This window comes from Triturus cristatus, chromosome 1_2, assembly GCF_964204655.1.
Source record: "Triturus cristatus chromosome 1_2, aTriCri1.1, whole genome shotgun sequence".
NCBI lineage: Eukaryota > Metazoa > Chordata > Amphibia > Caudata > Salamandridae > Triturus > Triturus cristatus.
The window spans coordinates 223,237,192-223,257,774 of NC_140580.1; positions in this window are offsets into that span (position 1 = coordinate 223,237,192).

The window sequence follows — 20,583 nt, forward strand, 5'->3', positions numbered from 1 at the left end:
CACGACTTTCCTCAGCAATCGGAATGCTAAAGAACGCATTCTTTAGATCTATTACCGAGAACCATGATGCAGAGGCTGGAATCAGAGTCAGTAAAGCTGTAATGTCTGGAACCACAGGAAACTGTGGGACAACAATTTTATTGACCTCCCGTAAGTCGATAACTAGACGGTACACGGGAGGCTTGGACGGATCAGTTCGTTTCAGAATAGGCAACACGGGACTATTACACACGTTACCTCGTGTCTCCTCGATAACATCTTTACCGATCAGATCGTAAATGATCGCTAATAGTGCCCGTTCACCATCAAGAGAAATTCGATACTGTGGTATGCGTGGTAAGCGCGCATCAACTTTCAATTGAACAACATAAGGTGGGATATCCAACAGGCCCACATCATTGGGACCTGTTGCCCACAAAGAAGCTGGAAGAGAACTCAATTCCGGTGGGAGCTTATCGATCGATAGATACATAGGGGAAATCACATTCTCACCCAACGTAAGCTCCACACCCGTAGGAGAGCAGTACAAAGTCGCATGTAACCTCTTCAACAAATCCAAACCCAAAAGATTCTCACCACAACCAGTAGTCAAAATCAAAGGAGCTTCGAGCTCATGAGACCCAATCGTAAGTGGCAAGGGGCTAGAAACTGGATTGGTAACGGGGGCGCCAGAGAATCCAACGGAAACATTCGTTAAGCCAGACAAGGGCGCGCCAGGGAGTTTCGAATGCATAATGGAACTTTTTGCTGCACCAGTGTCCAACAGAAAAGGCTCAACGATACCCAATGTAGCTACGTCAACATAAGGCCCTCTCTGATCAACCGGAACTGATACTTCTCCCTTCCTTCGTCTATGGCTGTCCTAGTAGATACCATCCATATCAACATCACGCTCAACGTAACAGTCATCCACATGATACTGTGCAGATCTACCGGACGATGGTTCACGTCGATCGAAACAATTCTGTGAGTCTGAGGAAGTGGCAAAACGCTTGGCCTGACTCTGAGTAACTCCACGACCTCTACCACGTGAAGCTTGTTGAGGACCACCACGTCCTCCTCGAGCTGACACACCATTATTCCTATCACGGAGAACCGGACAATTAAACTTCAAATGGCCCTCCCCTCGACAGTACGCACATTGATTATATCCCAACACAAGACGGGGTGCAGGAGAGTCATTTCGCATCTGCGATCTAGAGAACTGTGACTGCGATCTATTTGGCTGTTGCGAATCATTAAAATTCGAGCGCGGAGGATACGCTTGCTGCAATAAGACCTTAGTTTTAAGATCCTTTGTTTTCTTATCTGCACGTTCACTTTCCTCCTTTTCCCTATTTTCGTAATATTGGGCCGTAGCCAATATTTGAGCAGTGGTAGAAACGGCCCACGAACTCTCAGAATTTTTCAACTTATTACTAAGTTCGGGCAACAAGTTCGACACAAACTTATCAACAAACAGCCGCTGACCACCCTCTGAGCCCATGTCCTGGCCACTATGGTCGACAAATGCTTCCTCAAATCTCGTAAAGAAGTCGGAGACGCTTTCATCCCTCTTTTGCTTGCACGTGGACAGTTTGTCCCAATTAACGCGCATCGCTGGCATAAGCGTTTTCATGAGGGTAATAATCCTCTGGGGCAATGCCACAATAAGCTGCTCAGGCTTAGCCCCACCGACTTGCTGAGCATCTGCCGCTGTAAGGGCAGCCCAGTCACCACCTAACTCAGCCGCATGATTCTCGTGACGAATTTTCGCCCAAATCGGCTGAGGCACTACATTGCCAAACAACATATCAATATCAGCTAGATTCATAACAGTAGCATCCACCAATTGGGACAACTCCTTATAATAACCTGCTGGATTTTTACGGGGATCAGGCAGAGTTTGCTTCACCTGTAAGACTTCCGATCTTTTCCAAGGGAGGTGTATCCACACTCTCTGAAAACGGCCTGGGACAGCAGGGTTAGCATTAGGATCGCCTGGCATCCATACTGGGGGAACTTCCCGCATCGGATATTGACCAGGTTGCGCCATCCATGCTGCCGTCTCCTCCTTAAACAATGCTCGAGGTTGCACGGTGCATCGAAAGGATAATAAACGTTCTAAAGCTTCTCGAACTTTGTCACCTACAATCACACCAGTTGTGAACCGATGCTGGAGCTCAGAAACCTCAGACGGTACAGTATCTACCACATCGTGATCCCACTCTTTCCTCAATGATTTACACAATTCCTCAAACACGAATCGTTGAGTGGGCGCATTAAACTGAGAAAATGTGTCAAACACTACACACGAAGGATATTTAACAGGATTACGAATCCATTTACGTGCCATCTTTACCAGCGATTCGCGTTCTCTATCGTCAGGAAGCTGGCTGCGCCTCTGAGCGACATCTGAAAGAGTCGAGCCGAGTATGGGCCCAAAAAGCGGAGAATAAAGAGAAGCAACAGCAGTCAAGAGACGACTACGAACAGAAGGAGAAGAGGAAGAAGATCCAGGCGCGGCAACAATAGGAGTAGAAACAATGGAAGTTGACGCGGCACCAGGAGTAGCAGGAACAACAGACTGAGGAGGGACTTGAGAAGGCGCAGTAGGAAGAGAAGCCGGTAAAAGAGGAGGAACGATCTGTGGCACAAGGGGATTCGGGAGAGCGGGAGGAACAGCGGGCTGACCAGCAGCCGCCAAAACAGCAGGTGGAGGAAGAGGTAGAATCACAGGACCCAGAGTATCGGGAGCATAGGGGGGTGGTGATTTCAATAGATAAGACAATAGCGAATCCTCTACCGCTTCTTCTCCTGGCTTATCATTGTTAGGCGGCAGCACCGGATAACACTTATCCACCGCCATATGATGAAGTCGAGCACTAACTTCCTGCTCTTTCTCATCTTTGTCTCGCTGATACTGTTCAGCATCTCGCATCACCGCGATAACGCCTTCTCTTTTATTTTTCTTACTCTGCTTGATTTCTCTCTGCTTGGCCTCTTTCCGCCACAACCGGAAGGAATCAAACATGGCCGGCCTAGCCTTCTTTTTAAACAGTTTAGCTTCCAAATTATCTAAAACGGCAGTTTCAAAACTACCATGAGATGGCCAACTAAGAACGCCATCATTTTTAGTGTAGCGGACCCAATATTCATTATACACGATAGGACCTACGCCATGGCGACTATAGAGCTCATAAATCGGAGTTCCAACCGGAGGTATCGGGCATGAATCCTCCAGCCGGGAATCCATTCTGCAACATTTAAGAAACCCAAACAAAGTACTACGGCTAGGCATCGCGCACACTAACCGAGTTTACAAACTTCAAGGGCTATCGAAGTTACGATATCCTCGCAAAAAGTTTACGAGACCCTCGGTTTTTGGCAATTGCAATCGTCAAATAAAACCCAACAACTAAGAACCACAAATGCTATGGTACCATGCAAACAACAAAGGAACACTGGGAGCGACCCACAAATACTTAACTGAAAGAACAATGGCGTCACCAGGAAGGCCCGTCTATCGTCTCGCCGTACAAAGGACTACGCCAGGCGCCAAAAACAGGTCGACAGTCAGGGCATCAGTCCGTCGCAGCCGTCAGGAGGCGGGGATCTTCGCGGGAAAAGACGTCGGGCCACTTATTTCGACAACTGGATCGATGAAGCGGGGTGCACCTTCCCTCGGAGATTTCACACGAAGTTCCTCACGATCGTCGGGCTTTGGACCGGTACCGCTGATGTCGCCCCACGTTGGGCGCCAACTGAAGGACTGGGTTTTTCTAAGACCCAGCGGTGCCAGGGAACAACACCTGAAACCTTCGTGGGTTACCTGTTCTGGCGTACCAAACACAGAGACACGGGACACTTCCAGCGGCGTCAGAGATCAGCGTTTATTTTACTGCAGGGATACAGAGGTCACAAGAAGTACACAGCGTGTAGGTTCTCGGAGACTGCTTCAATTTGCAAAAGTGGATCGCTCCTTTTATACACGTTTTTCCCATAGCCCAATATAGTGAACAAAGATTACAACTCAGTTCCCACAATAAACTTCAAAAAGGGTCGCGTTCATGTTTCAAGAGGCCGGAACATGATTATCACAGTATTGCCAGTTCCCAACTGTAAAAGCATATAAAACACATTCCATCCTGATCGTAAACACATTAGGAGAAGGGACAAAAACAGATGCAAAGGAAGAACGAGGATGAACAACAGGTTAAAGAAGAGTGTTGGGAGTAATAAAGGAAACTCGATAACGGGATCAGAGATACCGTGTCTAATGTATGCATGGCTGAAACAATAGACCAGCACGGCAAGATGAGCCTCGAGCGGGGCCATCTGCCTTCGTCGTGTCGTTTCCCTCATCATAAAAGTCATACTCAAAGGAACACGTGTCTCTCGCGTAAGCTTGAAAGTCCCAGGGTCACGAAGCGGACAAAAGTCCGTTCGCTGGCTACTTGAGGGCAAGAAACAAAATGGATGCCGTATCTAAAATGGAACCCGAGGGTTCAGATGAATAAACCCTAAAATAAGACGAACCATACGTGGTTGCGTAGCGGAACTGCGTACACCCACTATACTCGTCATTTGCGGTTCGTAGATACCCAACTCATCCATATTCGTCACCACTCAAAAGTGTCGCTCCGTCCCACACGGAACCTCAAGGTGAGACCTAAAAAGGCACATTTCCCTCTCAACCTCCCGCCTCCCTCCATTCACCGTATAATATTGTATCTCTCAGAGGCTTAAAGTTGTGGTGGTATCTGTTAATCCTTATCCGTTGCAGCAGAAGCACCAATCTCTGGCAAGTTTAGCGTAAGTATTTAGGGCAAGTAAGTTCACGAAATTCAGGTGTGAGTAGTGACAAGAAAGGCAGCCATAATTCCCCCAAAGGCCGAGCCCTTTCCGGATAGTATTATTTTCTCCATAACTAATATGTGCCATAAACGTTGAAGCTAGCCCGTGTGTGTGGAAATCTGGGGGGTCCTCCAGTGGGTAAGGATGTTTTGTATAGATTTTCCCAGAGCTAACCCAATCTGACGCCCTCTTCTAGACTTTAGGGGATTAATTAGTGGGTTTGGCACCTCTAAGAGCTCATAAGCCAGGAACCTGGGCAATTGAGTTTCCAGGTGCGTATCGATCTCTTCCAGTATCTGAGTCCAGTACTGTTGTAGGTGCTTGCATTCCTACAGGATGTGTACCAGCATACCTTTCTCCCCACAGCCACGCCAGCAGTCTGCGCTCTGCTTGGGATCAACCTTATATATTCGTGCTGGAGGATAGTACCAGTACTACTTTCGTCAGAGTTTCGGTCAACCCCATGTTACTCGCTTTGTGTCTTGCTCTGTGATATACTCCCTCCCATTCCTTATTGCTCAATTCCTTCCCTAAGTCCTTCTCCCAGTGGGCACAGCTCGCATTATATGTGTGCTTATGTCATGAGTTTAGCATCGAGTAGAGGTCAGAGTTTAGCTTCTTGTCCGAGGTCCTGGTTATAAGCCACTTTTCGTATTGTGTAAGATGTCTCAGTGCGTGGGGCCTGTTTTGTGGTTGTAATGCCCAGTGCCGAAGTTGCAGGTACCTCAACCTCTCTGACTCAGGTGTCCCGTAGTCTGATTTGAACTGCGGAAAGGAAAGCACACCTTCTACATCAGAGGTGTCCTAGGGTACGACACTCTGAATAGCGCCATTGCGTAAACTTAGTCTCACCTACCCCTGGTCTGAATTCTGGGTTTTCAAAGAGGGGGGTAAGGGGGGAAGGAAAGGTAGTTAGGTTATGTTTGGTACTGGTCAGATCCCATGCTGCCATTATTGTGTGTGTTATGTGGGACATATACAGGTTTGAGGGCCTATGTGGCTTTTTAAGAAAGGAAACCTTTTGGAGAGACGTGCCTGCCACTGCCCAATCTTGAAACAACCAGTTCTTCTCAGATGTGGTACGGCTCCATTCCACAAGGTGTTTCAGTTGTGCTGTGTAATAGTATAACTGAAGGTCAGGGATCCCCAGTCCTCCCTCACCGGGCGGCAGGAGATCAATAACTTTTTTCATTCACGGTTTGCTGTCCTGCCAGATAAATTGCAGGACCTCCGTCTGCATCAGGCATATCAGACTGAGAGGGGGCCGCAAAGGAAGTGTTTGAAACAGGTACAGGATTTTAGTCTGGACAGTGATTTTAACTGCAGCTATTCTCCCTAGCCATGAGATTGGATAGTGTTTCCAACTTTGCATGTCAGAGCGAATTTGGTTGTACATGTTGTGAACGTTAATAGCAACAGTAGTCTGTAATGTGGGTGCCAGTTGGATTCCCAAATAGGGGACTGTGTTGCTTGACCACTGTATGGGGTGTTGAGCCAGCGGGAGGGAGAGACGAAGTGCAACGGATTTCTCTCTATTCTCCTTAAATCCCAAAGCCCTCGCAAAGGAGTCCAGTTCTGCAAAGGAAGCTCCCAGCGAGGTATCTGGGTTGTCCAATGTCACCAGGATGTCATCAGCGTAGAGGCTAATAGTGTGGACGTCCCCTCCAAACGGAACCCCAGCAATGTTTGGGTTCGTCCTCACTCTTTGCGCCAATGGCTCCTTGTAAAATGCAAAGAGCAGGGGCGAAATGGGACACCCCTGCCTTGTACCTCTACTTATGGGGAAGGGGGTCGATGTGTGGCCATTGATTTTTAACAGTTGCTGTGGGGAAGCGGTAGCAGTTCAGAATTTGTGTCCTCATTTTCTCTCCCAGGCCAATGAGTGTCAGCACCTGTTCGAGATATGGCCAGTGGATCCTGTCAAAAGCCTTTTCGGCATCTATAGTCAGGAGCATATACTCTCCTGGGGTCCTTGTGGCTTTCTCTATGATATGCAGGACCCGCTTAGTATTGTCACTGGTCTGTCATTTGGGTATGAAGCTGCCGTTGGGGGATCAAGCCGGGCATGTATGTGCTGAGTCTGTGAGCACGTATCACTGTATATATCTTCAAATCTATATTTAAGAGGGAGATGGTACAGAACGAGCCACAGCTGGTTTTGTTTTTCCCAGGTTTAAGGATAACTATAGTTGCGGCTTTTAGCATTGAGGTCCGGATTGCGCCCAGCGTTGAAAATGTATTAAAAAGCCGGGTTAATAGAGGGGCTAACACCGGGCAGAATGTTTTATAGAAGGCCGCTGTGTAGCCATCTGGCCCAGGAGATTGGGCCAATTTTAGCAGCGAGATTGCCTCAGTAACCTCCTCCACCCGAATATCTTTCTCTAGGTGTTCTGCCTGATCTGAAGTTAGTGCAATGGGTTGCACCTTTGTTAAGTAACTGTCACCGTCTGCGCTATCTAGCATCTGGCCTGAGTAGAGATGAGTGTAAAATTCCCGGAAGACCCCTACTGTTGCAGCGTCATCTGATACCAGCTTCCCTGTCGAATCTCATACCTCTTAGACCACTTTTGTCTGTCTACTCTTGCGCAGTTTGTGCGCCAGTAGGCACCCGCATTTGTCCCCCCCGACATAGACGGAGTGGCGCAGCTGCAGGGCAGCGTATTCTTCACACTCTCGGTCGATGGTCGCCAGTTGTGCTCTGACTGCGCCAAGCTGGCGCCAAACTCTGGGCGCCCCCGTCCTCTGATGCATCTGCACTAACTCCCAAATCTGCTGGGATAGGCCCTCCCTCTTCTTCCTGCGGCAAGCATTATCTGCGGCTGATACCGCGATGAGCTCACCCCAAGTGCCTCTCAATGTGTTGCTGTTCGTGGTTCTGGGGTGTCATTGTGGAAGAAGTAGTCGTCAATAGCCCGCTGGATTTGTGTGACTATTTCTGGGCGCTGTAAGAGTGTGTCCCTGTGGCACCACTGCCCAGCGATGCATTGCATAGGGGAAGCGACAGTGTGGCCATGACCGGAGTGGTCCGAGAGAGACACAACAAGTATTTCCACCTCAGTGGTGAGGTCATGGATAGCCCTAGAGGCTATCCGGTAGTCAAGTCTGACGTATGTTTTGTGAGCATTTGAAAAGAAGGAGTATTTTCTGAGTTGTGGTGTAGGGATTTCCAAAGGTCCATCAGGCCCAACTCCCCCATCCTGTGTAACCCATCTAGCGAAAGGGCTCCTGTCTGTCCGAATCACTGAGCTGATCCATCAAGGGCATTATAGAGTATTAGATTAAGATCCCCCCCTAAAAGTATTTTATGTCCGTCCGTGGCTTTAGCCTCTGTCAGTGCCTCATGGAAACATTTCTCCTGTCCATCATTTGGTGCATAAATCAACCCTATTATCAGTGTTTTGCCCCCAATTGTAAACTAGTAAGTCAACAGCCTCCCTTTAATTTCTGCCTCTTTCTGTCCCACCCTACCTTGGAAGGTCCAGGACACTAGAATAGCCACCCCAGCGGCTTTGGTAGGGCCTGATGAGAATAGCTGCATGGGCAACATACGGGATTTAAGCCTATGGCAATCGCGGGCAAGGAGGTGAGTTTCCTGTAAGAGACATATGTCAGCCTTGGTGCTTTCTAGGTACAATAATATCTCCCTACGTTTTATTTGATTGTTAAGGCCCCTCACATTAAGTGTGAGGATCTTAAGGTCAGAGGGGCGCATCAGGAAAGGTGAGTGCAATGTCTATAATGGTAGCCCTAAGTGTAGGCCGTCTCAGCTGTTCTTTACCGCCTCTCGTGAAGGATTCGTAAACCCCATTGTATAGCTTCACAGTGCAGTGATACGGTGAATGAGAATCCTCAAAAATAACCCCATAAATGAACAAAACGTATACAAATGAACAAAAGTACTTTCGGAAGTAGTCCGTCAGCCATATGTGGCTGCCAGGAAACAATTACAGGGTCCATAGTGTGGCCAAATGCTGGGTTCCCGTCCCGCCCTCCCTTATCTAGTGGGTAGGGTGTATTCATGAGTTATGTGCTCACGGAGCCTGTGACTTTGCCAGAGCGGCCGGGATGGACTCCAGCACCTCTTGTTGCCCTTTCGTGATCTCCCCCTGGTCTGGTCTTTTCGGATGTCGCCTGCAGCCTTGACGCCGCCATCGTGGAAGTTGCTCCCCCGGGTCGGGGGCGGTTGAGTTTCCCATTCTTCATTCTCCTCAGGTTGTTCCACTCCCAGCAGTCGACTTGCCTCAGTGAGCGATCTCAGCTGGTGAGATTTGCCGTCCCAGCGGAAGATGAGCCGGAACGGATGGCCCCAAGAGTCCGGGATAGCTTGCTGGCGAAGGTGTGCAGTGATCGGTCGGAAGTCCCTTCGCTTTTGTAGCGCCAACATGGCAAGGTCCTGGTACAGTGCCGGGCCGGGTGGCGTTCGAGTTTCCCATTCTTCGTTCTCCTCAGGTAGCTCCACTCCCAGCAGTCGACTTGCCTCAGTGAGCGATCTCAGCTGGTGAGGTTTGACGTCCCAGCGGAAGATGAGCCGGAACGGATGGCCCCAAGAGTACGGAATAGCTTGCTGGCGAAGGTGTGCAGTGATCGGTCGGAAGTCCCTTCGCTTTTGTAGCGCCAACATGGCAAGGTCCTGGTACAGTGTCGGAGTTTGAGCCCTAAAGGTAATAGGGTGCATAGACCTGGCCTTGCAAAGGATTTTTTCTTTTGTTTGATAGTCCTGCACACAGACTTATATGTCTAACCCCCCGAGGGGCCTTTGTCAGAGCGCGGCGGGCCCACTCTATGTGCTCTGTCCAGCTTGAGCTCAGTGTTTGGGGGTTGCTGAAGATGTGATTAAACAAGTCTTTTGCAAAGCCAAAAAGGTCGCTACCTTCTGCATTCGTTTTTACCCCCCTAATCCAGACGTTGTGTCTGCGGGACCGGTTCTCAAGGTCCTCTAAGTGTGCCTGCAAGTCTATGTGCTAGTCTTGGAGGCGGATGACCTCTAGGTGTAAGACCACCATTTTGGTGTCTCTATTGTACCACTTGTCTTCCAGTAAGGCCACCCGCTGTCTTGAGTGTATCTACATCCCTCCTGGTGTCTTTGATTTCCAGGGTTATGTCTCGTTTGACCATCTGTAGATCTTCACGAAGCACTGTGAATAGTGACTCCAGAAATGCACGTGTCACCGGTTCCTCCTTTGCACCCTCCGACTGTATTCGGGATGCTTCTCCTGTGTCTGGGCTCTCCATTGTGTTGCTGCCCGAGGAGCGCGTAAGCATGTCCTTAAGTGTTCTATCGTTCTTCACCCGGGTGGAGATCATTGTCCAGAGTCGTTGCGGACAGTTGTTTCCGTCCATAGGAAGTTTTATCTCTTCTCCCGGTTAGTTGTCAGTCCCAGCCGGGCCTGTGAGGGCTATCTATGTATAGGGTTTGAGGGCTGAAGCCCCGTGCTCCTGGCTGAACCTCTGCTCCTGCTCCAGAAAACTTCTGGCCCTCCTGTTGTGCCTCTCATGTCAGTTGCTCACTCAGCGTCCCCTTTTAGGAGCTGATGCAGGGCCGCTGGGGGTCCACTGGGTGACCTCCTCTGCTGAGGGAGTATGGGGGGCCAACAGTCTCTTGATTCACAAGGCACAGTGCCGATTTCCTCGAGGCTCTGCCTGGTGTGCTCGGGGCCCGCAAGATTATTCCAAGGGGCGCTTCCTCCCCCGCTGTGCCGCTGCTGTGCTGGAGCTCTTGCCTACTTGCAGCCCCCGATGTCTAGATCTTTGCCTCTAGCGTCTTATGAGGCGCCGGGTAGGGGCGGCCACGCAGAGTGGAGCGCCCGGTCCTCAGAGCCTGCCCGGGACTCGCGCCTGTTGCGTGTGTTGCAGCTCACCCTCGCCGGGGCACCAGCTGATCCTTAGGCCTCGCGTTCAGTGGCGCGGATCTCGGCCCTCGTCGTCTTGGCCATCAGGCCTCGGCGGGGCCCAGCCGCCCAGCCCACGCGGGCTGCCGCTGAGCAAAGCTCACTCCACCCACCTCTTCAGAGCTGTACTGGGTTGCTATCCCTCCGGCGTCTCGCGGGGCACTGCGTTGGGCCCGGCCGTCCGAGCCCACCCCACCGGCGACACTCGGCGAGGGCCGCACTGTCTCCCCGCATCAGCTCTGCTTATGCTGCGCCTGCTGTTCGGGCGTTGTCCAACTGCTCCGGGGCTCTCTGTGGACGGTGCTGAACAATTTCCACCCCTTTGTGTTACTATTGAGTGGCTGAGATGATGTTGTTGGGCCGGCGGCAGGTAAGAGTGGCGAAGCCCAGCGTCTTCCCTCGCCGCCATTTTGGCCACGCCCCTGCTCAACTAATTAAAGTGCTAACTGTTACAGCGAGAAAGCAGTTTCTACGTTACATCTTGGTTTGGGAATCTCCTTATACAAATTCAATAGCTGTGTTCTATTTTGCCCTCACTTTCAATTTATTATGTTATCCAGCCTATTTGCATATTTGTCTCATTGCTTAGCCTGGAAACTATCAGATTCTATCACAGGACAAAGGCTAGGATTATTGCTTCTCTTTCCTGTACTGCAAAATTTCAGCAGCCAATGAAAAATGTTTAAACATAATACAAACTACATTTTCCATGATGCTCTGCTCTTTAACCACCAATCACAGTCTCTCAGACCTATAATAGAACCCATTTACATATTGCGAACCTCTTTCTTTGCTGCTTGCTGCCAAGTTAAGTGCCTCACATTCCTTGTCATTGCTTAATGGATTTCATCGGGTCATTACTTGTATGCTGTGTGTACATGGCTGTTTCCTCATCATTCCACATTGTTCTGCACAGTGATCGCTGTCCGCGCTGCGGGCCAGCGATTATTTCTACGAAGTTTGCCTCAGCGACACTGCTTGTTGTTGGTGCTTGTGCTTGCCTTTGTACCCAATGCCTTTGCTGCTTTTTTGGTACATGACTTGGGGCCTTTCCTTGTTTGGCCTACAAGCGTCTTCGTCTGGTTAGACCCAGAAACGTACCCAGCGGCCTTCTCCGCTCTACTGGTTACCGCCGCAAAGCCTTTCCTCATCAGGCCCTTGGGCATTTCCCCATGTGATTATGATCCAAAGCACGTAGCCCATTTGAGCTATATTTGGGCTACGCGACATATATATATTTTTTGCAGAGTTTTATATAACACAAACTTGACCCGAATCCAATCAGGTATCAGAGCGCTTTACATAGCACCAGTTACGTTACATGAGGACACACATTCATTTTTTGTTAGGCACGGGGAGATTAGGTGATTTGCCCAGAATCACAGGATGTTCAGCGTCATTACCGAGACTCGAACCCAGTTCCCCAGGTCCGAGGTCGAGCGCCCTAGCCGTTAGGCCAAACTCCTCTCCCCATTTGCATCCTTGTCAGTGTTCTTTTAGCACTGAACTCCACACTGCTAACTAGACCCGCAGCGTGGTGTGACGCCATCTTCTGTCTTTAATAACTAGAGCTTGGCCCTAAGCTGTGTGCAGGCTCACATATTTGGCTCTTTGACGCCCTGTACAACTGGGCTGTTATAATCCTGCTACAGCTTTGCTGAGGATCTCATTTTCTGTCTACCATTGATGCACTGAAGGCTGGCTCCCCCTGACTGATTCCTTTGGAATAGACTTGGCTTACCTGTGAGTGTTACTAATAAATCCCTCAGAATGGAGGAATGGGCCACTTTTGAAGGGTATTAGTATGCTTACTAAGAATTAGCAGCAAGGGCCCTACTTAGAAGACCAATTAGTAGGTGCCCTAGATGTCTCGGTCTAGCAATTGGTCAACAGGGCCATTGCGACAGCCGTCTCCAATACTGTTAACCAGGCTTTGGCGGCTGCTCTGAAACCGATTATAGCGCAGTTGGAGAGCTTCGCCAAACACCATGGTTTGCAATCTCCAATAGGTTCAGGGTCTTTAACAGGCCCTTCAGATGGGGCGACAAAAGCGAAAGTCAAGTCATCTACATGGCCCCACGCGCAGGCTTCAGCCAACCTCCCTCAAGCTTCTTCAAGGGACCATTAATAATCAGCCCCTCCTGCTTCATCAAGTGCGCCACAGAAGCACAAAGTGGGCAGAGACACAGATACTGATACCGATTTTTCGGACCATAATTCTCCTCCTCAAAAGAAGTAAAAAGAATCGCCCAGAGTCAAACTTTCCATCTCTACCTAGCAAATCTGTACCCCATTTGAGTTGAATCCCTAGGACATCATCCATCCTCGATCTTCTGACTGGGCTCCCGCCCATGAAGTAGCCGAATCTCAAGACATTGCCCCTAACATATTGGCATACCTAAAAAAAATTGCCAAGGCCCCAAAAAAGGATATCGACAGCGTATGGCGCGGTTGTCAGGATAAACTACTGGATCTAGCTGGTCCTCTTGCACAAATCCTTGAGATGGCTCTCATTGCTAAGGAGACAGGTTCGCCTGTGGACCCTAACATTTTAGCGGGCATGCTATCTGTTTCCTAGGGAACGCCAACTGCGTGTCTCCACTGAAAGGCGCAAGTCCTTACTGATGAGAATGGATTTCAACCTGACAGAACTCGCATCCGCAGAAGCGGGCCCTTTAGGTGGGGGTCTCCTCTTTGGGTCAGGTTTGTTAAGGATGTGTCCAAATATCTTGGCACCTTTACATCCCTTGATAAGGCCCGAACCGACCCCAAAAGAGTCTTTCAAGCTGGACTTTTCGGCGGGGCCGGGTGAGGCAGGGGTCGCTCGCCAGGCCGATATAACAATCAAGGTCCCCCAAGAGGCGGCTATGGTCGTGGCAGAGGAGAATGGCAGGACACCACCAGAGGTGGCACCTTCTACCCCACCAGGCAGAGGTTCTCCCACCATCGCTTCAGTCAAGGCAGTCATAGATGGGGCTTCCAGCCACAAATTACCTCAGGTAAGGATTCTCAATACTTCATTCTTTTGGGTGGGGGGTCATGTCTGATATGTTCTACACACATGTATGTCCATTACACAAGATGCGTGAGTCCTGCAGACAGTTTAGGGCTGCCACATAGATTTTTATCAGATTCTACATCAAAAGTTCCTTCCACATCAGTTACATTTTTCCAAACAAGACAGCGTTTTTATAGACACAGAAATAGGAGACTTGCTGCAAAAAAACGCTGTGACTTACTGCGACAACAGCTCAGTGGGTTTCTGGAGCAATGTTTTCCTGATACAGAAGAGGGGCGATGGACACAGATTGGTCTTGAATTTGAGAGACTTCAATTACTTCGTTCACATACAAGCATTTCAAGATGGAGGGTATTCATCTGTTGGTAGACTTACTGCAGGAAGGAGACTGGATGGTCCGTTTGGACCTCAAGGACGCATACTTAACCATTCCGATCTTTCCTCTACACCGGCACTTCCTGCAATTCCAGTGGAAGGGCAGGTGGTTGGAATATTTGGTCCTTCCTTTCGGACTTTCTTCGGCTCGATGGTGCTTCACCAAGCTTATGAAGCCAGTAGTGGCCTACATCAGGGAGCAGGGAATAAGCTTGATAATCTATCTAGACGACATTCTTATCATTGCTCTGTCACTTTCCCTGGCCTCCCTTCAACTGAAGATGATGATTTCACTGCTTCAGGAGCTGGGTTTCGTCATCAAAAAGTCCAGGTCAGATCGCTGTTTCTCCCAGTTGATAGAATTCCTGGGGTTTATGATCAACGCTCAGATTTCACAGTTGAATCTTCGCAAATCCAAGTTGCGCGACTTAAAGAAGGAACTGAAGTTGACTGTCCAAGTAGGTGATACCCTTGCGGTCTATCGCTCGCCTGGTCGGTGTTCTGGCTTCCTCGATACAGGCAATTTGTCCTGGTCCCCTTCATTATCGGGCCTTACAATGTCTGAAGATACACTATCTTCAGAAGGGCTTGTCATACACGGATCAAGTTCCCCTAACAGAGGATGTCAGCGAGGAACTCCGATGGCCACTGGGCCATGTGGAGCTATCTTTGGATCTCTTCCGGAAATGGTGATAGAGTCTGATCCCAGTTGTTGAAGTTGGGGGGCTCGTTGTGGAGGGATATCTACAGGGGGCAGATGGTCTCTTCAGGATTTGTCTCTCCACACCAATTGTCTGGAGTTTTTGGCTGGGTCCATTGCGATTCAGACCCTCTCTCCCTAGTCGGTATCTTGTTGCATCCTTCTTCGGATTGACAACATATCGGCAGTGAGACACAGCAACAAACACGGGTTGGCACGAGGTCCCCAATGTTGGTGGAGATTGCCAAGGATTTCTGGCACTATTGTCTCTCTCCTCAGATTTCAGTGATAGCGGAGTACATTCCGGGGCAGTCCAACACTGTAGCGGACTGGAACTCTCGACACCTGAAATATTACAGCGATTGGCAGCTCCATCCGTCCCTGTTACAGATGATCCACTCAATTTGGGGTCCTTGTCTAATAGGCCTGTTCGCCTCCAGACTAAATCGCCAGTTAGAGATTTTCTTCAGCTGGAGGCCGGACCCTCTAGCAAGGATCATGGATGCCTTTTCACAGGATTTGTCTACGACTCTGAATTACGCGTTCCCTCCGTTTGTCCTTATTTCCAGGATGGCGACTCAGATTTCCCACCAATCGCACAAGTGATCAAGGTCCCCTCCTTGTAGGAAACACAGCCTTGGTTCCTGATGCTGTTGGAGTTGGCGTTGATTGCTCTCTCCTTCTTCCTTGGTCCCAGACGATGCTCCAGTGCCCTCAGTGGGAGTTGCATCCACTAATACTGTTGGGGCATCTGTCCCTGATGGCCTGGAGGCTTTCAGGCAACAGTGGACATTGCTAGGAAGTTTGTAAGCAGCTTCAGGTTTCATTAAGCAGGCCTGGGCACCTTCCACCAGAAATTGGTACTCGTCAGCATGGCCATGCTGGATGGGTTGGTGCCTGGAACAGCACGTCGATGCCCTGGAGGCAGAATTATCTCAAGTGATTAATTTTCTTTCGCACAAGGCCTGAAGGGTCTAACTTACAGGTTGGTAAATAACTTTCGATCTGCTGTCTCTGCAGGACATGCCCAAGTTGATGGTAGACCGGTAGGTATGCATCCATTGGTATGCAAATTTCTTTACGGTATCCGAGTGTCAAATCCTCCTAAGGTTAAGTATTCTGTTTTGTGGGATGTATCTAGGTCAGAGGTCTTCAAACTTTTGTAGGTTGAGCCCCCCAGCTCAATCTGTTTAGCTGTTGGGGCCCCCCCAACACCTGACAGAAATTACTGGAATCCGGTACACTACATAATTGACAGCCGCGCGCATATCCTGGGCCATATCCAGCAAATATTGTTCAACATAATAAGAGTGTTTAGTAAAGTGCAGGTTTGTGAGTGGGTGTGCTGAAATGACAGATTATTACATAGCTCAAACCACCATTTTCCTAGATAAAATGTGCGCAAATAGTTTTTACTAGGATGTTTTGTTTTACACATGACATTGATTGATAACACCACCAACATAAATGTGACGGGTGTGCCTGTTTTTCGCCACAGAAGGTCAATCTGTGGATGGATTTTTGCTACTGCCATCCTCAGGTAGTGCTCTACATCCATGGGCAGATTTACAAGGAAGTGCTGCAGCGTGGCACCGCAAGCCCTTTGGCTGCGCCACGCTGCGGCACTTCCGAAGCACAGGGATGCAACATATTTACAAGAATATGACGCATCTCTGTGCTTCCCCCTGCGCTGGCGCACAAACTGCAGCCATGCGCTGGCGTAGGCATCCTTGCACCATGGTGCAAGGATGCCTGCGTCGTGGGGAGATTGTTTTTGTGCAGGAAGGGGCACCTTCCTGCACATAAATAATCACTACAGGCATTTCCCTCTTTCAATGCATGCTGTAGAATGCAGCATCATTGAAAGAGGGAAAAACGAGGAGAAATGAAACATTTCTCCTCGTTGCGCCTCTAGGGTGGCGTAGCATTCAGACGCATTTCCAGATTCACGATTCCTCGTAAATCTGGAGATGTGTCTTGTTCCATGGGTGTTGCGTGGGAACACCCACATCAATACCCATGGAACAACCCTTCAACACAAAGTGCTGCATGTGATGGGGCCGTATTTACAAGGAGAGGAAAAGTCACACAGGGTGACTTTTCCAGTCCTTGTAAATATGGAGGAGCCCCCTGCGCCACCAGTACATCACGAAAAGTGACGTACTGGTGGCGCAGGGCGCTTGTAAATCTGCCCCCTAGTTTTTAATACCACAAGTGCTGAGAACCCAATCTCACATAAATAGGACGAGCTGAAAGGCAAGAGAGTTTTGATAGCAGTTTCTCTCAAAGTTGAATATTTTGCAGACATTTTCAGCCAAAACAGGGACTGTAAGGGAGACAGTGTTGTCAGATTTTTAGAGCACTCCCTAGCTCAGAGCTGGTACACGAGAAACAAATCTTCTCTAGAAATCATTAACAACCGTTTTAGGCAGCATTATAATGGGATAATTGCCCACCAACCTGTTATGGACCCGAAGACAAAGTTGAAAGTCCACAGAGAGGGCGTTGAACGAACACCTAATTGAGAATTCCTTACTAGTACAATAAGTTGCTTGCCTGAAGCAGTTGGGGTTAAGGACATGTTGGGCTTATGTTAAAAAAAAAATAGAACTAATAATAAATGAATGATGTCTATTTTACTTCAGAGCAATGTTGTCTGACAGACTTTGTGGTGGCAGGGACATGTTAAGGATTTTGGGTGCCCTGGGCCAAAACTATTTTGGGGGCCCCTGTTCAGTACAGCTTTGAGTCTAAATGATTTACTTTCAGCTCTGCCATGCCCTCTTTAGCCAGGCTACTAAAGGTGCACAGGCACTATGGTTGAAATTCTAAATGCGTTTACATCTAATATTCATAGATAGTGATGTGTGTTTTCACTGTTGTAACAAAGCAGCAGGCCACTAATTTTACAGCGAATAATATCTGTGATATCCTCCAATTTCTCATATGTGAGGACCCCTCTTGGATCTAAAATAAACTTTTTTTATGGTTGTTGCTTGAAACAAACACGTTTCTCTGCAAATAGTAATAGACTCCTTACATCAATCACATTAAAAAGAAATGAAACAAAACGGTATTTACAAGAATCTGTTTAGGAATTATTCCTGGCCATCAGGGCAAAAACAGAGCTGTCTCTGTCAAGGGGACCCCTAGAAGGCTTGATTGCAGTGCATGTAAATGTGTCCTTTTGTAATTTAGGACGACATGGCCATACTTGTGTACAGGGGCGCAACTAGACCCGAACTTCGGGTGGGGGCTAACACTCCCAGCCAGGGCTAGCCCAAGCACTTGTTGCACACAGTGCAACAGTCTTTTTGGTGCCCCCTCCCACATTTCCTCCTTCTCCATGAATTCCCTCACTACCACTCACCAATGATGCACCTCATCTCTCTTTATTTTTTTATAGCGCTACTCATTGTTTACTCACACTCAGTTCTGTGATCTGCATGGTACACATTCTGTGGAGCAGTCACATCAACCCTCTTTGCTGTGTGGGTGGCAGGAGTGTTCATGTGAGTGCACGGTGAGCCATGCAACAGTTTGCGAGTAGGGTAAGAGGAGTGACTGCAGGGTGAGCGAGGTGACCATATGAATTTGGTTGCAGATATAAGTGCAGAGTGGGACGAATGAATGTATGGTTAGTGGTGGGCTTATTTGAGTAAGATTGCAGATTGAGCAGTGAGGGGGACAGGTGAGTGAAGTGTCACTTGAGCGCAGGTTGAGAAGTGTGCTTGTGTGATTGCAGAGTGAGGTACAGGGTGAACAGTGCAAGTGCATTGTGAGTGCAGAGTGATCACTGTGAGTGCAGGGTAAGTGGGTGAATGGTGCGAGTGCATGGGGATCAGTGTGAGTGCAGGGTGAGCGTGAAAGTGAAGGGCGAGAATGAGAAGCAAGTTGTCTGAATGCAAGGTGCATTCCCAGACACTTGAAGTAACTCAGAATGTTATTGACGGCAGCGTAGGGTTTCAAATGTGTTAAACTATTGCTAATATGGCAGTAACCAGGGATCAGGGTGGAGGAAATAAATTATGTGGTGATCCTGCAACAAACTCCAGGTCTTGTGATTAAGGTTGCCAGCTCATTATTTTGATGCCCCAGGCGGTACAAAAATAAGCAGTCACCTAAAGCTGTTTTGTCAGTACTTGTCCATGCATACTTTGAACAGCAAATATAAATAGAAATAACTTTTACTTGTGTTGTAGGGCTGCCTGAATAATCTATGGCTGATAAAAGGGAACATGCTTCTTTATTTATAGACAAGCAATTTGCAGTCTGTTTAAAAGAACTACACATGGCTGGCTGGCATTTTGCACGCCTGCCTGTGTAGTTTAAAAAAAAACTTTGTCTCCTTTCTGGGAAGCGCTAACCTTCCCAGGAGGGGGTTAATTCATAGAGCTGAAATGCTTCAGCTACAGTGACAGGCAGGATGTCTCCACTGCTTAAACTGAAAGCAAACGAACAGACAGGCATTTCAGCTGCAGTGCGAGGCTAGGAGTCTCTTCTACTATAATATTGAATGTGAAGGCTGTCTGTTTGTTTACCTTCGGTTTCAGCAGAGGAGACTTCCTGCCTCCTCACTGCAGCTGAAGCTGAATGAATTAACCCCCTCCTGGGACGGTGAACATAATAAAAGCATGGGCACTTCGTGCCCCGTCGATTTCCCCTCCCTCCTCCCTCCAACCATACCGGAGTTCTCTAAGAAGACCTGCGACAGGGAACAAAGGTAAATTAGAGTTGAGTGCGCGCCACCATTAGGATGGTGTCGTGCCCCCCCATGGGGGCGCGCCCCACAGTTTGAAGAACTCTGATCTAGGCTATTGACCTTGTTTGAACGATGGCCAAATAATTCTCGGTTGTCTAGGAAACAGTTGTCAGCCAATCTGGTTATGCTTTTGTGCTTGCCGACACACCTTGGATGTGAGAGTTCTCGACTTGACAGGTAGAGTATTCACTCCGGAAAGGAGTTTCTTTTAATATTTGTGGCAGAACTAAAACCTTTTCACATTGTATTGATTATAATGCTTTTCTGTCTAATGAGAAATTGTGCGATTAAATGCCCAAAGGCGTATGAAGAATGCATCCGTCTTGTAAGACCTAAAGGTTGTACAAGAGTGTTGATTGCTTTACAAAAGCATTTTAAACCAGTTACTTCTGCCACAATTGCTAGGTGGCTCAGGTCGGTCATGGGCAGAGTGTGGTATTGACACACAAGTGTTTGGTGCGCATTCTGTTAGAGGCGCAATGGCGTCTCAGGCATTTATGTTGGTTTCCAATATTCAGGTTATAATGGAATCAGCTGATTGGTCCTCTGAATCTACTTTTAAACAGTTTTATTATAAACCCGTGGGCGATATTACTTCAGTAATTTTTAATAGGCGCTTAACTAGCAATAACCCAAGCCTCCGGTCCTGTAATAGAATAAAAAATATTTGCTAGCATTTGCGTCAAGAATTTTCAATTCTATTAAGGACATGGAGGCGAGGATTATCCCGCCCTTTATATCATTATCATGACTGTTATGATGTGTTACCCGCCCTTATATACTGGGTGTTTTTCCATGGATATTACTGGTTCCTTTTTCTTTTCAGGTTCAGAGCAAAAGGGGGAGCGATCCTGTTTCCAGTTTCTGGTCAAGGTTGGCACTTTGTGTCCTGGTTTACATTTGAGCTATTGCTAACGTCAAAGATGGGCGCGGTGATGGCTGTAGATGTTGCTGATTTATCGATGTTGGTGTTGATGGACTGTTAGGACTGGGGGTCTCTAGT